We start from the raw sequence: 17,388 nt of genomic DNA on the forward strand, positions 1-17,388 counted from the left end.
GACCGACTCGGAGGCGTTTTCGTTACCGCGATTCTCAGGCATTTCTTTGCGCCGGTAATTACACCGGCTCCAGCTAACGAAGTAACGACTGGTTATTAGTGATAAAGCTACCACCCTCCTCCCCTCGGCTATAGATATAACCTTGTTAATCTCACTTTGCAACACTAACGGACTTGACGGTATTTTGAGTTACAACTCGCTTACGCGCCAAGCCCGACGCGTTTGCCAACGAGCTTTGAGGGCGTTCCAGTTCGCGTTCACCGATTATCGCTGCGCAACAGCATTGTTGCACGGTTCTTGCGCTCGCGCGTGTTCATCGCGAAACCGGGAAAAACTGTCTCGCAGGCAGCGGCAGCCGGGGGAGCGATTACACGCTCACGATCGTGCCGGAGAGAAAGAGCGGGAGAGAAGTTTTTTCGTAATCTCTAAAATCAATATCGGGCCAAGTGTCATACATAACAACGACGTTCACTGACTAACGAGATTTATTTCGGCAAAGTTTTCCCTCTCTTTCTTTTTCTCTCTGTCTGTCTGTCTCTCTCCTTCTTTTCCTCCCCGCCATCCCTCCCCGCGTCTCTCTTTCTCTCTTTGCGCGCGGTTCCTCCGTGCTCGTCGACTCACATTGCCAAACTAAACATCACGTCCCTCCCTCAATTCACTCGACCTCCTCGCCCTCTCGCCGCCACCTCTCGCGCCCGTTCCCGATGACAGGAGTAATTACATTTTTATGTTGTTCCGACACGAGGCGGTACGTGACTGCAGCGGGATCAATTTGTCCCGTGGCCCCGGCGTGTTCGCAATGGCAAATGTTATTTGCTCGAAATAACGTCGGTGAGACGAAGAACGAGAAACTCAACAACGAAATGCGATTCCGCGATTGCGAACGTGTGCAAGGATCCTCTCGCGCGTTATCCCGTTCGTCCCGGCGTAATTATCGCTCGTAAGACTTTCTTTCGTAACGCCTGAGTCTTCACGGAGATGATCGAGCAAACATGTTTATTCAGTCGTGTGTAAACGATGCCCCTGACAGTATGAACAACGTTGCTCATATCGTCTGAGTCTTGTAAAATTTCGCCTTACAATCAATCTTTTTTTAATTGAGATTTCAGTTCCAATTAACTATACGGATTCCCTCTCGTATTTGAATAGTCGCTGAAAAATTACAAGGTGTAACACTATACACAAGCTATTGTTCCACAAGTCGTTGTTCATATTGTCATTTTTACTGCACGTATAAAGAAAAACAGTCTGCACACGACAAAATGACAATAAATGAAATAGTGGTTTTTAGCAGGCTAAAGCACACCACACTACAGGGGAATGCGCTTATCTCGCGCGATCTTTGCGTCTTGGAGGAGTCGCGAATCCTTAAGAAGAAGAAAAGGACGAGGAGAAAGGAACGAGATCGGAGAGAGAGAGGGTGGCCTTAAAGCAGACGACATGCAGCGTATTTCGCAAAGTTCGACCGGTGCGAGATGCGGACTCGTGCGCGCCATAATTATTGGATCCAAGTTTTACGAGCGCGAGCATCGTTGCCGGTGGTTTTCGCAACGCGGACGCCCGGCGATTGCTTATTTCTGCGGCGGTTCGCGGACGGCTCGATGCCGGTCGATCGGTCCTCTCTCGCGCAAAGTATACCCTGATTAATCGATCGCCGCCGTCGTAATCCCGACCGGCTTGTAAGTGGATCGTTTGTAATCCGAGGTGAGTCGAGAGGAGCATCAGCGGAATGATTTAGTGTGCGAGAATCCCGGTGCGAGATCGGCAACTTCGAGAGAGGTCGATCGTCTCGCCTTAGACTAGCCGGAGTAATCGGCGATCTGGCGATTCGTTAATTCGTTCGACGGCGATTTAAATTTTCTCTCTTTTCTCTCTCTCTCAATTAAGAGAACAGAGGTGCGATACGCGAGACGTTTATTAATAAGCGCGAGACGCTAAAAGAAAGCGCGACTGCTGATGAAGACAAACGACGCGCCGTCGTTAATTACACTCGACTACCGAGCACCGGTAATTAGAATTAATACTTCTCGCATGAAATTAATAAAACTGCCGCGCCGGTGATGCATATTCGGGCCTTGATGTGCATTTACGTGGTCACCTTACATCGCCCGAATGACCTCAGTATAGAACTTGACTGGACGGAGAGAATGGCTCGATTATAGATTCGCACGTGATTTCGCGATTTTCATCATTTTCCAACGTCACTCGTACGCGTGATATCCTGCACGTTTAACGACAAGCGGATAAAATGGCGTTCAATTTCACATATGCACAAACGCGATGGTCAATAAAAAAACGATAAATTCACTTCTATTTCGAAACGTCACAATTTTCATAACTTTTTCGTAGTCGTTGTCATAATCGTTGCTGTTGTTGTTGTTGTTGTTGCGGTCAGTCGCGGTATAATGGGGATCCATCGTTCCTTTCCCCGCCATTCGGAAGTTTGCGCATGTTATGAAGGTGCGTTTAGATATTGACCATAACAATTGATCAACATCGACGAGATCTAATTGCATATGGCCGGGCGGATATTGATCAACCAAATTGCCACGGGGATTACTCGCCGCTATATTTTCGACGATATGAAGCAATATGACTGAATGATACATTCAGCAGGCAAATAAAGCTGAAATGAAAGGTCCGGCGAGTGCGAATCAGAGTTCGCGAAGGGGTCATGCCCGCGTTGTCGGAATTTGCCAGTTAGATTTCGAGCACACTCGGCAATTAATGGCCGTGTTTGTTTCTCCGGGGGAAAAAAGTTCCCGGAAACCGTTGACCAACTCTCGACGATTCATTCACTTACGTCGGACAACAACGGCCCGACATTAGTCTATTATTGCCAGAATGCCTGCGCAGCGATAATAACAGTCGCACGCGAGAGAGACTGTTTTTATCGGAAGAATTTTGCATAACCTACATACGCAATTACATGTAATTCCTCCGATAAAGAAATAAAAGTTTAGCACGAAGGGAGTTGCGATCCACAGATATGCACAATCGGCTATAATTATGCAAGAATGATCCTAATTACAAAATTATAATTTTTTTTTAGTTTTTGTGTTACTAATAAGTAGTCTTTCTACATAAAACAAAAAAAGCCCTATGGGCGCTTAAAATTAATTAAAAAACAGCTCTTGTTTTCCATTAATTGCGCTATCTTGTACTACTTGCATCCTTTTTACTAATCTTTTTGACAGTTAAATTTGCCAATAAGCACCCTTAAAGAAAGCAATCACCCTTAAACAGAAAAAAGTTAATTATGCTTGATTTCTTGAGCGATTGCAAAAAACTTCAGTGCTATTTATACTCTTTAAATCATTTATCAAATTTTTATCTGCATTTTTTTCGAAACATACTTTATGTGAGTTGGATTATTCTTGTATAACACTGCGGCCATTTGCTACCTTCTGTGTGTCTATAATGTGATTATAAGCAACGGTAAAGACTAGAAAGGTTTTTCGCATTTTATTGATTTAGTCGTTAGTTTCATTCAATCTCGTTCAATCTACATCATTAATTGACAATATGACACGTGACAAAATGAAAGTTAATACGAAAGTTAATACGAAACAAGAAAATAAAATTCTATCTTATCCACATACTTATGGATAGTAAAATAAATTTCTGAGTGTATTATATTAAAAACTGTGCGGAATAATCGCATACAAAATTTCTATGAAAGATCATTTAGCACTGTGTCGACGACTGCCGTGAATAACTCGCAGTAACTAGCTGTTTGCGAAACAAAAGAAGGCAATAAATTGCTATCTACTCACTCCGCGCGTAGTTTACCCCTGTGTGCGTACTATTAACGGTCTGTGCCGCATGTTTTGTCAACATCAGTTACTTTATGCGAATTAAATTATTTCATGGTCGAACGACGACTTTACGCGCGTTTAGTAATAATAATATTATCAGTCGTATTCAATTCGGAGTTGTACAAAACTAAACAATCATATATGAAATTATACAATAACAAGAAAACCCGAGTGTAACACGATAGAATTCAAACATGTACAGCACGAGACTCAAAATGCCCGTCTCCATTCAGCAAAATCGCGTTTAAAAGTGTCGATGATATTGAAAAATCTTGTTTATCTCTGTCAAAGAATAAAACACATGGAGATGTACCTTGAGAAACAAATTACCAAGCGCGAGTATGATTAAGCATCGTAAAATTACCGCAAAAAGGCACTCGTAGGGGGAGGTCGATCTGTCGATATATGTCGAACAAGTCGATTGTCGGTTCCAACTACTCGGCGGCCGAAGCGAATGTGACTTGGACGATAATTTCGAGCAAGTATCTCTCTCTCTTTCTCTCTTTCTCTCTCTCTCTCTCTGTCTTTTTTATCACTCACAATAAATTTCGAGGGATCCAGAGTGTATATATACAGAGGGCAGAGTGTGCCGGGCTCCCACGAGACCTCCTCGGCGGTGCGATCACGCGTGGCGTAACGAGCAATTTTATCGCTACGAGAGGGATTATGAGGCCGGCGTCTTCTCGCGAAGATTAGGCGGCGGGCGACCGGGTGGGCAACGGGGTTGGGTTGAAACGGTGTTTCCGCGGGGGTGGCGGCGGCGCGATATAACTCGCGCGGGTAGGAACGCATTTACGGGCCCTGTGGAGCGACGCCTCGAGTTATCCACGAAAGTCAAGTTAGCGCGACGGGCCCCTCCGCCCGTAGCTTGTTATCTTATTGTATTGTTAGCGCGGCACGATGCGATGCGCCGCGTCTTGGAGCAGGTTTCTTCCCTCCACCCCTCCACCTCCTGCCTCCCCGCTTTCTCCTCCCTTCTGTGCTGCTCCTTTGTACGGACTCTCGTCCTGCTTCGTCATCGGTATTTCTCTACCTTTCTCTCTCTCTCTCTCTCTCTCTCTCTCTCTCTCTCTCTCTCTCTCTCTCTCTCTCACGATCTTTCTCGCATCCGCGCTCGCGCCCCCCTTCTTTCGATCCTCTCATCCCGCGCCCTTCCACTTCAACTCGTGCTCTTTTCACCGCGCTGTCGGCGAATCGCCGAACTCGCCTGTAAATCGTCCACGAGAGCGACCGTCGTGTGGAACCTCTCCCCCCTTCTCTTGTCGAAACCTTGCGGAATTTTATCAGCGCGCTGTTCCGTTGCGGCAGCGACGATCGCGCTCGTGCGCTCTCGTGCACCTTGTAAATCGCGGAATTTCTGTAAGGCAACGCGTATATCCAGCCGCAATTTACATAAACGCGCCATCCCCCTATGGAGAGTCACGGTCGCTCTGCATTACAAATGTATTATTTATTAACCAATTATTCCGTCTCAAGCTCCATCACAGGGCGAGGTATGCGCCAAGTAATTTAGTTGCTAATCTGAAGACAAAACAATGATAATTTTAAAAAGAAGATTCCCTCTCCGCGAACGAAATTGCCACTTTTGTGGAAGCCGTCGATTAGCAACGACAAGAGAAAATATCTCATATCGTGCACACACACGTGCGGGTTCGTCTAAGGACTATGATTATCCGTCGAATCAAAGATCGTTACAAAGAGAGATCACACTAATTGAGAATAATCGGGCAAGGATATCTCGGTCAACGTGGCGGCGCGCGATCGCGAAAAATTCGTAATCGTCTCACTGAGATAAAGAAAAAAAGAAAGAAAGAGAGAGGAAGGGATGGTGAGGGACACCGTTTGGATTAGCGCGCAAAACTGGTTTCGGCCGGAGGCGATCTCCGCCGATTCGCGCACACTTTCTCATCCCGATAATTTGATATTTTCTCCTGCGTCCTGTATGCCTGTGCTCGGCGTGTATACGTGTGCCTGTGTTCGCAGCTACGGAGCGAAGTGTCAACGGTGTTACCGGACCGCTCCGTCGCACTCAGAGCGGAAGAAGGAAAGAGACAAAGCAAGAAAGAGAAAGAATGCGTATACGTGTATATGCCCGACACAGAGGCAGAGAGAGAGAGAGAGGGGGAGAGAGAGAGAGAGAGAGAGAGAGAGAGAGAGAGGAGAGAGAAAGTGTACGTATATGCTGCAGGTGAGAGAGACGGGAGCACATGTAGCGCCCAGTAGAACGAGAGAGGAGGCGAACCGTCTTCATTATGCTAATGCCGTGCAACTACAGCTGACCGTGGCCAAAAATAGATGTAGATATCGTGGGATGCTGAGTCGAACCCCCGAGGGGGTTTTTACACTCTTCTTCTTCTCATTCGGACACTCTTTTTTTTCCTTTCTCTCTCTGTCTCGCTCTCCCTCGCCTCTCTTCTCCATTTCGCTCAGCGTTACGCTTGCTCCTCGATTTCGGACTACACCCCGACGCCAGAATGAAATGGTGCCGAGGGTGTAGATCGAATCGCTGTTTTCCTATTCGTGCTTTACATCGTCGAAAATCTCCCTCGCGCACTCCGCTCTCGCCTCTACCTCCTCTCATTCTCTATTCCCCTCCTCTATCGCGCCTTGATCTCTCGACGTTCCTTTCCTTTTTCTTCTTCTGTGAGTGGAAGATGCGCTCATTACCAGTACTATTCTCCGGGACCGCGTTTCCGTAGAATATTTTATCCTCGTAACAAACGAAACACCGAGTGTCGCGATGGGGCTCGCTTAAAGGGGAGGGTCGACAACGAGTATCGGCGCCGAAGACGTCGTTTGCGAGTTATCATCCTTTTATGGGGTAACAAGCGCGGTTGTTGACACGGTTATAGTTACCGGCAGCCTGTCAGTGCGCTTGCACATTTACAAGCGCGCGCTTGTTATACGTCGGCAATTACGGTATACGGTGTCTTCGTCATTTGATAGCAAATAAATTATAAGCGCGGAGCTAGATGGACACTTGGACGCGTCTCGCGATTGTTATGCAGTCGCGAAACGAGTCGATGGTATCCTGCACGCGAAAGAAACCTGCGACGTTGGCGAAGCGCAGAAAAAGAATAGATTCTTCGTTGTAATTTTTGTAGGTTCCGTTTTTTTTTTCTCTCTCTCTCTCTCTCTCTCTCTCTCTCTTTCTTAGTCACGCAGTCGCTGCTATATTCTGTCCACTACATCTTACTGCTTAGCACGCCTACACGCACGTACCGCAAACGACGTTATCTCGAGCAGCGCATTGGCATGTAATGAGTTACTAATACGCATCACAATACGTAGTAACGCATGCGTGCATACATAATGCAAATCTTGTTTACACAAAATGGAAAACGCGTCGGCTGCTCGGAGGCGCCGATACGTTTACTTTCGATCTCGTCGGTGAAATAAAAATAGGTCGCGCGTGTAATATCCAAGTCGGATTTGCTCATAGATCAAAATACTTCTTTCGGCGAACGCGATGTCACGTTGATAGCGGTGTTCTTTCGTTCCGTCACATTTCCGTTTCATATTTCCCGTGTTGATGTTGATAGTCCACCAGCGATATTCGTTTATCGTGGAGTCGGGCGTTAGTATGTTTATTTAATTAGCTGAGCTTAGAGCGCGATAATCAACGTTGCTTGATACAGCTGTATACGGTCGTCGTACTTCCTTGAGGCGAACGCATCACCAATCCCGACACGTGGCTTTACAATGGCCGGCGCATTGCGAAACCAGCAGCCCTGTTTAACTTTCCAGTACCGCGAGTTCCACGTGTTGTCGTGCGACATGCAAAAATCGACATGACCACGTCTCCGTGAATAACGAGCCGGACGTACGGATGCGCGAACGGCGTCTCCGATATTTTACACAGCGCAAAATTCGTACAATCGATCGAATAAATCGTACGGTGGCAGACAAATTCTACCTGCGTCCGCGGAGAGATGTCAAGCATTGATGCAACTTGCTCGCCATTACCAAACCATATGTCAAAGACTTGGAAGGTACATACATCTAATTCGGAGAAAAATAAGGCCCGCAAGAGCCGTGCGCTGGATGTTTGTGCAAATAAGTTAAATAAATAGGAAGACAAAGATGTTTGACAATGTTATTTTTCCGGTCTTACAATGTAGGGAAAAACGCCAAGTAGTCGGTACTCACCTGTTTTCGGTATTCTTACGCGGATGTTGTCGAATATCAAGGTGTATGGGAATTTTAATGAAAATGATAAATAATGAATAACTAATAAATAAATAATGAATAATAACTAATAAATATTAATAAACAATTAATAAATCTCTGTACAAAAAAGCTGGTGAGTATAACGGGTGCCGGCTATTGAACATTTCCCTGCCCAATGAATCAAACTTTTCACATCAAATCGAGCCTGAATACAAAAATTACTGTTATTTAATTAATTTCCCCCTCTTAAAATTTTCAATTGCATATTTCCTTTCAATTTATATTTTCCTATTACTCGCTATTGTTCCGTCTTTATTGATGTTCTCGTGTTGAGATATCAATACGTGTGCCTAATATCGAGTTATCGCGACGACAAGAATATTACTCACACCGACTACAAAGCGAGGATATTTCGAGGGTATCGCGATACACCGGGAGCGCTCGTACTCGTATCTCTTGACAACGGTACCCGAGACGGACCGACCGGGGAGAGGGAGAGAGAAGAGAGAATGAAAAAGATGGCAGTCGACCGGCTGTAAAGAAGAAACGGAAAGAAAGAAGCGTAACGTAGCGAGTCAGCAGTTTTTGTTAAAAATTTATTCGGTTCAGCTTCATGAAAAATATCAACCGGTACCCCTCGTCTCTCGAAGCTCTGTGTCACACCTCGCCGGCGACGGCGGCGGCGGCGGCTCTTGCTTCCCTTCCGTCCCTACCCGATCGTCCCTGCTTTTTTCTCTCTTTCTCTTTCCTGTTTCACGTGTGCCGTGCCCACCCTCCGCGCGTTCTATCTTCGTACCCTCTATATCTTCTCTTTCTCGCTTTTATGCGCCCGTACGTGCCTCGCCTCGCGCGCAGTGTGCGCGAATTCGCTATTCATTTTTCAGCGTTACGATGCCATCCGGCAGCGCTTGGTGCACCGAACAATTTCGCGCTCGCGATTATGCATCTCTCGCGGGGGCAGATGGTGGGGGATATTATTAATTGGCGGCGTCGGAAGAGCGCATGCCGCGGCGTATCGAATAGAGCGTTTTGCATCGAATTATGCCCGCGCGCAAAACGCCGGGGATAAATCGCGAATTGGCGCGCAGGCACACGGCGACCTTCCGAAGGGCTGCCACCTGCGATTGTCAGTCGCCTGACCTCGATATACTCCAATCTCAAACTGAACTATACATACTCTCGAGATGGCAGATATCAAAAGAATTTTTTCTAAATAGACACTGGGATAATTCGAAAGCGGACATTGTTATATTGTAATAAGAAGAGTGTGTCTGTTTTTTTCTCGCATTTGTTCCCCCAGCGACATAATGAAAATGTTGCTTCTTATTTGAAACAAGTTGCAATGAGGCAACATGCAACATCTCAGAGCAATCACAAGTAGAAGCCGCGCGGAAGGTCGTGTCTCAGATTTCTCGTGAATCTCTTCCTCCGCGCGCGTAAATCTTATATAAGTTTTCCTTCAACGTTAAATGGAATACTTACCCGAGCGCGTGCAGATTGTCAAGAGCCAAGGGGAACTGCAATCACCAACGGCTGAAACATCAACAGAGAAAATAAAATAAGAAAACGGCCGAGAGCTGGCGGACAAAACGGAAGGTGAATTTTCGTGTAGACGCTCACTTCCGCTTCGGCGTAGCCCAGCACATATGGCTTTTGAAAATGGAAAGTGCATTTATCTCAAAGGTAGACGTAGCGTTGGGCTTATCGGAACCAGCGACGCAGGAATGGCGCGCTTCCGCTTCCGCCGCGGTATCGAAACTCACTCAAGAAAGACTTTCGAACCGGAGATACTCACGGCGTAACGCGAAAGCAAATCGACGTTCCTGCGATTGTAACGACGCGAGGTAAGATTAGAAATCCTACCCACGGCTGCATTACGCGCCTCATTTCCACCTCCCCGCAAGACGGCTTCTTAATTATCAAACGTTTCCATTCGCCGATTGGAAAAGCTGGCTAATTACTATTGTTGGCATGCTATTACTTAGCGATTTTTTCATATTCAACGTTAAGTATTCTGTAACTGAGTCTCGCGCTAGGATTCCAAATAAATGGGATTCACGCCTCTTTTATTTTCTAATAAATAATACAACTTTATCGGTTCGCTGCACGTCGCAAGAAGTGGTTCGTAAGAAACATCCTCTCGCTTTCGCTTTGACTCGTCTAGTCCATCGCTATAGAGCTGATATTTGACTTCGAAAAAAATTACCTCTGAATAGGTCGGGATGGGAAGGAGGAAATTTGTTATTAAAATGAAGGTCACGATTTCCGCGGGACATTCAGTGTATGTGAAAGTAATAGCAGAACCGAATCTATTTCGTGGCTCGGGTGCGCGTCACTAAGTCAGAGGACAGATGTAACAGCCGATACGCGCGCGAGCTCTGTCGTGCAAAAGAAATACGGGTGATCCATCAGCGAATCAGCCCGCTTTCACTGACGCTTTAGATCGGTAGGACGAAGGAACACCGGATCAAGATGGACCATGGAGAACGCGGCGGTCGAGCCGATCTCTGTCGTGACATCGCGCCACGATAACCGCGAACATGCGCGAACAAGGCGCACACGCGAGAGATACTAGACCAATATATGCGAGAGGTACTAGTCCGAATACGATACGCTGTGACCCTTCGTTATCGCACCCGAAGGATCACTCCGCGCTGTGCAACGAGATGTAGGATACCACTGCGCGGGCATCGACTTCGATGCACACGACGTTTGCACGGTTGCCTTGTCGTTTAACATTTCTATTTTTCCTATCTGTACTTTAAAGTCTCTGTGCTTTCAACTGATGCAGCACACGAGGCAACACACACTTTAGAATTGTAAATTCCCGCCGTGAAACGTCTGAAGAAGAAGTCGTCTCGCACGTTTCAACGTGGCTGGATTAATTTTGGCTTTTACTGTTTCACGTGTTTATTTATTTATTTTTCTCCCTTTCTTTCCTTCTTTCTCTGTGTCTTCACGAGGAAGATCGCGTTCCGGAGAGGAAAGAGGGACGTTTGATTATTTCTATTGTGAGGCAAGTTGTCTTCTAGAGTAAATAAATTCAGCGATTATCTAGTAATTGTGTTTCTTGGAATTTGAGAGTTGGACTCGCACACGGAAAGGTGTATTCGGTATTATTTGTTAAAATGAGATCGTGATACAAATTAGCTGAGTCCTTGCATAGAAAAGTAGCAACTTCGCCGGCACTCGACGTTGTTAACACTTAAGTAGTTCCATGAATTTTCATGAGTTGAATATTCATGACGTCATTTATTTTATAATAATACCAACAGCAAAAGCGGTATCATATATTCAAAGAAATTCTCGCAAATAAGTCAAACATAAGAGAAAGAAAAAAAAGATAGAGCGGACAGCTGTACAAAGGTGCTACATCTAAATTTATAACCGTGAAGGTCAGTTCGACACGCGATTACTTAAGTGTTCTAGAGTCAGAAAACATTGTGGCATTAAAATGTGTGATCAATAATCAAGTATAATGAGCTTCTTCGTTTAACAGAGTAAATAAAATTGGCTCGACAATCTACGATGTACCGATATTCCGTAAATTTCTACCTCGTTCATCCTTCACACGAATTTTATGCGGTACTCCTCCTGCGACATCCTCAAAGCGACGGATAATATTCGGCCCTCCGTTTCTCCTCAACTCGAATTGTTTGCGACAGAAGCTTTTAATTACCGAGTCGGTCGAGGGCTTTGGAGATTTTCCAGCGGATCTAAGCGTTCGTCGGATCAGAAAGTTTGAGAAGCACTGCGTTAAACCACACGTGGATGCCACAAGCGAGATTACGAGCGAGCACAGATATAACAGCGCGATGCGACGTTCTGTCGCATTTCGCATGTCCCCTTCTCTCTCTCTCTCTCTCTCTCTTATTCTCTCTCTCCTAATCCCCCCTCTATTGCCCTTCTTTCGCACCCGTTCTCGTTCGACGCAGTTCGGAAATTCATGCGGAAAAGTGCGAGATAGAGAATCGAGTCGTCCGTTCGAATTTCGGAGTCAATAAGGCGACTCGTCGGAATTCGAATGGAGGTTACTGTGATGAGGACGCAGAAAGGAAGAGAGAGTGAGAGAGCAACAGAGAGAGAGAGAGAGAGAGAGAGAGAGAGAGAGAGAGATCCCGCTCCAGTCTGATTTCAGATGTTTCCTCTCGCGATGCTCTCTCGGACGTCATCATCTGTGATCAGCGCATAGTGCAACGTCGGTCGCATGACGAGCATTGCGCTCGTGCGAACGATACGCGCGATGCACCGGCGGTTCTGCACTGTATCGCATCCTGTATCCGAGGATCTTCCCGCAGCGCGCGGCTTCGCGTTGCGCCGCGCGCGCTCAGGCCATCGGCGTCGGTATAAAGAATTTCCCTCGAATCTCTTGCCCGTTTCCCTCCCTCCCTCGCGCGTAATGTTCCGTCTCCCTCTGCTATCCTGCATTCGGACTTGGACTCTCTCTCTCCCTCCTTCTCACTTCCCTTCTCTCCCTCCTCCACACGCGGTGAAACAAGATTACCCCGCATACAGTATACGCGCGCGGTAAGTTCTCCTTTTGCGTGTTGGTGCCAGCGGAAGGAAGGAGACCGCGAGACACGTCGGACAGAGAGACGTTGCGAACGAGAGAGAAGGGGTTGACTGACTAACCCCTCCCCCCACCCGCGAGCGGCGAGCGTGATAGTCAGCAGGCGATGCGCGACCAAATCTAACGTAACTCCATTGCCGGTTCTCCAGCGAGCGAGCAAGCAGGCAGGCAGGCTGGGTCGCCAAGCGGCGGGAACGAGACGAAGACGGAGTTACGGTCATATGGGGAACGATAGGGGTGCGGGAGGGAGGTCAGGGGAAAACGCAGGCATGCGCGCCGAGGCGGTTTATCGAGCTACGGAGAGGGGCGGTCGGCGGCCTCGTCGTCGTTACTGCCGCCGCCGCGACGTCGACAGCGGCGGCGGCGGCGGCGGTGGCGGCGACGGTGGCGGCGGCGGCAGTGGCGGCGGCGGCGGCGGCAGTAGCGGCGGCAACGACGACGGCGGCGGCGGCGGCGGCGGCGGCGGCGGTAGCTACGTGGCACGGCGCGAGTGAGCGAGACTGCCACGAGTCGCTGGGCTGGTGGGAGAGAGAAAGCGCGAAAAAGAGGAAGAGGGGAGATATATACATCGTGTAGCGGGAGGATTGAGAAGGAAAAAGAGATATCTAGGAGGCGAGCGAGATGGCAGAATCCCGTGGACAGAACGAGAGAGGAGATGCGTGGTAGCGGGAGGATAGGGAAGGGAAAAGCGGAGATATCTAGTAGATGCGAGCGAGACGATACAACTTGCGTGTAGCGAGAAAGAGACAAAGATAACAAGGGCGGGAGGGGAGGGAGAGAGAGAGAGAGAGAACGGGTGGATAGGAAGGTGTGCGGTGGAGGGTATCCAGCGAACGAGCGGGTGAGCGAGCGAGCGCGCGAGAAAGAGAGAGAGAAAGAGAGAGAGACGAGAGAGAAGGATGTTCCAGCGCGAAGGAGAACGTCGGAATGTGGCGGGATGACGAGAGAGTCAAACGAACGAATTACGTAGGCGCGGGTGAGACACGGCGATATCCAAGCGGGAGGGAAACGGAGACCGCGAGCTGCCGGCGGGCAAGAAGGGGGATTTTAGGGAGGAAAGGGGAATACGCCGCGAACGTGATGGAGGGGTTTGCTGGGGGCGGAGAGGGGTGAAAGAGGGGCGCTGCCGCCGAGCAGTCGCTGTCGCGCCAGGCCCCCGCTAGCGGCTAGCAAGCAAGCAGCAAGCAGTCGCAATCCCGTCGCCTAACCAGCATCGCTCGCCTTTACCTCTTCACCCTCTCTCAAAAATCGCATCGAGGCTTCCGTCAGCTGCATTATAATACACACGTCGCCCCGTTTCCGTTCACCGTTTACCGGTTGTTATCAACGACGTCGTCGTTCGCCGTCGCCCCGACGTACGTCGCCATTGCCGTAGCTACCGCCGCCGCCGCCGCCGTCGCCGCCGTCGCCGCCGCCGCCGCCGTCGCAGCCGTTGCCGCTGCCGTCGCCGCCGTCGCCGCTACTACTGCCGTCGTCATCATCGCGACACGTAGTACGTCGTCGTCGTCGTCGTCGTCGTCTTCGTCATCCACGTCGTCGTCGCCGTCGTCGTCGTCGTCGTCGTGTTGCTACTGTTCGTTCAGATTGCGCGTAACATCGTTATCAGCGGCTTGTTATATCAACGTTAAACTTCACCGACGTTTGACATTTCCGGACCGTCGCATCGTGCGTGCGGAGAAGCAAAGGCGCCGAGAAGAAACGAGGGGTGGCGAACGCAGGGACAGAGAGAGTGGCACAGAGAAGAACCGAGGGAGCAAGAGAGAAAGCGGCGGAGCGCGCGGACCGAGAGAGAAAACGGGAGAGCTCGTGCGATCGGGGAAAGCTGATTATGAGTTGGAACATTGATGCAGCGGCGGGTCAGCAACGCGCATTCGAGCTGGTTAACGTGTGAGGAAGATCGGTAGAGAGAGAGAAAGAGAGAGAGCGAGAGCGGTCGTTTTTTTTTCATTCGCGAGACACGCACGGATACGATACGTCGTCCGTGGCCGCGAGAGAACATCGGGGTTTAACAGTATAAAGTGAGAGCGTACACACGTAATCAGACGTTTTAGGAGCAGAGTGGTGTTTCGACGGAGCCGCTTGCGGGATATCTGCAAGTGCCCAGCTGAAAATTGCGCTTTGTGTTTTGTTGATCGGTGAGGAGTCCGCCGACTCCGAAGAGGAACGCTACGCAACAACGATTAGTTATTCGCTGATCGAGAGAGCAGATCCCCTCCTCGTCAGGGTAAACGCCAACATCACGGCAAGATCGCGGCTGAACTCTCCGTGTGTTCCGGAGCAAGGTAACGCATTCAAAAAGTTCCCTTATCTGTGGTTTATTTAGACGCACTTATCTGCGTGCACGCGTGTCGTTTCTTCGTGCGTGTATGTGTGTGACTGTCGCGTGTGTGTTGTGTGGGTGTGTAGACGCGCGCGTAGATTACGCGGCCGTAAATACGCGAATAGGGCGAACCGCGGCGAGATCGAGCGAGTCCAGCGATGACGTTTCCTCCGCGTGGGCGCCGCATATCGTGAGCTTTTGTATATATACATATATGTTACACACGTACATGTACGTGTATATGCATGCGCGGCTGCGGAATGACGTCACGCTGTTTTCACGTCACGGCTGTGTTTTCCCGAAATTTGATTCGAAAACCGCGTTGCCGATGTGTGTTTATCGCATTTTGCCTGTGTTATCCTAAAGAGAACGGATTGGTCGCGCTATCGCGACACGTTTCCTTGTTAATACCCCTAACTTTTGCAAATAGAGCGTCTCGAACGTGGTAAACAACAATATCACGTACGCGTTGTATGTGTAACACACGACAACAAAAGATACGCGATACGGATTACCGGTGACAGCTCGCAGTTGTTTAGCGTCGCGGATGAGAGTCGAACGTTCGTCGTATTCGGAGCACAGTGCTCGGAACTGAAAGCGACGTGTCTCATGTTGGGAAATGTCTAGTCGAGGTCGAATGATCGGGAAAAAAACACAGTTTTGGTCTTGTCACTTTGTGTGTATCACGGTCCAGTAGTTATGTTATATATGATCTTGTAGCGTTCTCGATCGAGGCGACCGTTTCGGGTGCCAACTTGCTTTGATTTTTATAATCTCCTATTTCACCAGAAAAAAGTGGCACACCATTATTAAAATCTAAATGTCAAATGCGAAACGACGATCGAAAATACGCTGCAGTCACCTTTTTACATACACCCACATGCTCACGTCAGATGAGAAAGATATGAAATTATATTTATTATATAAAGCCATGAAAGTTGGATATTGCTCCCGATGTAGCTCGCATCGAGGACGCTATTAAAAAGATTTCTGCTCGAAATATCCCATAAATTCGATTAAGAGATGATTTCCCTATTGGCAGTTTGACATACTTAGGCCTGTATCAATAGTCATTATTCGATTGTCTCGATAAGAATTTGTCTCGTACGAGATACTTACATTCGAATTTAGATCTGAGTCAGATCTGAGTTTTCCAGTTGAAACGTATGATACGCGTGGCATTGCATTTGTAAACGCGATTTCACTGAAAAACTCAATTCTATCGAAATATGAGTACTTCGCTTTAAGCAAGTCCCGCAAGCAACGGCTATACAGACTTCAGAGCGTTTACAGATGCACTGCCGAGAAATATTACAGTTGATTGCAAAAAGAAAATTGTATTGTCGGGAAGTGAGGTTATATTATATGCATACAGGGGAGATGAAACGTCTCTTCACGTCGTTCGACAGTGCAGTGTATATTATGCCCGAAACTGTAGCACACAATGCACATAACAGATACTCACATTCCGCCGCGATGTCGAGGAATTGTGGTTAAGATGCCGTTCTGAAAACGTTGCGTCTCTCTCGCGTCGTTACATACAACTACGTTCCGGGAGTCGTTTTTCGTCTCGCCGCGATGCGACGACAGACCTCTCGATGCTCTGACCGCTCGTGCAGATCCCGATCGGCGATGATTTACGCGAATGATCCTCGCGATGCAAGTACTATACAGGGAGCAGTGGCATCAACCGAACTGGCAATTTCTAATATGACGATAAACACTGCAACTTGAGGCATCTAGCGGCAGTTAAGGTGACGAGCAATTGCCCGCTCAAGTTGACTATATCACGCCACTGCGCGCGCACCGCGAAGCGGAGCGAAGTGAGCGCTGACGGACGCTGCGATTTCAAAGACCGGAAATTGAGATATCTCAAGCGCCAGTTGAAGACGGTCGGCCATCGGGTACGCGCGCGAGGCAGGTCGTAGTTTTCGGTCGCGACTCACCGCCGGCTTATCTGTATCGTCCACGTCGCTTCGACTCGTCCAACATATCTCGTAATAACGTGATAAAGGCCGTCGTACTCGGACTTCGTAACGCGCACGGTCGTCGTCGCTCCTCGTACATTCTCGCACGGTCGTGAGGCGTCGTAACCGTCGGCCGTCACTTGTCCACCGGCGATCGACTCCGTGACGAGTAACCTGAATTTTCGTGTTTCCATACACGGATTTATCGTGTGGTAGCCGCGCTTCGCGTTCGCCAACGAGTGTGCGTGCGTGCTCGCGTGATATATAAGTATCTTGGTGCTTGCGGCATATTGTAAGGAGTCGCGAGCTGTGGAATGCTGTGACGTCACGTATCAAGATCCCAAGCGGACATTTTTGTCGTATGAAATCGCTCGATTCGGCCACATATGTTAGTCACAACTGGAAAGTCGTCGCCCGGCTAAAGTATGTATATTCCCATTTTTTTCACGTTGCGCGTTCGTTATCGTCGCTCGAACTTAGGTTAGGAGAGAGAAGAGTGATATATATATATATATATATATATATATATATATATATATATAT

The 17,388-nt window shown here is 48.3% G+C and overlaps 2 protein-coding genes across 2 annotated transcripts in view; one reads left to right on the forward strand and one right to left on the reverse strand.

Moving 5' to 3' along the window:
- The window catches only part of LOC116842728 (tumor suppressor candidate 3), a 41,358-nt gene extending 31,871 nt beyond the window's left edge, over nucleotides 1-9,487 (reverse strand). Inside the window, exon 1 of the mRNA XM_032812351.1 lies at nucleotides 9,471-9,487. The gene's annotated coding sequence lies outside the window, so the exon portion shown is untranslated. The remainder of the gene's footprint in view (nucleotides 1-9,470) is intronic.
- Nucleotides 9,488-13,707: 4,220 nt separating this feature from the next.
- LOC116842723 (mRNA decay activator protein ZFP36L3-like) overlaps nucleotides 13,708-17,388 on the forward strand; it is a 442,334-nt gene continuing 438,653 nt past the window's right edge. Inside the window, exon 1 of the mRNA XM_032812326.1 lies at nucleotides 13,708-14,840. The gene's annotated coding sequence lies outside the window, so the exon portion shown is untranslated. The remainder of the gene's footprint in view (nucleotides 14,841-17,388) is intronic.

Source organism: Odontomachus brunneus, unplaced genomic scaffold, assembly GCF_010583005.1.
Source record: "Odontomachus brunneus isolate Ranch 3 - 2012 unplaced genomic scaffold, Obru_v1 Obru_scaffold_027, whole genome shotgun sequence".
In the NCBI taxonomy this organism is placed as follows: domain Eukaryota; kingdom Metazoa; phylum Arthropoda; class Insecta; order Hymenoptera; family Formicidae; genus Odontomachus; species Odontomachus brunneus.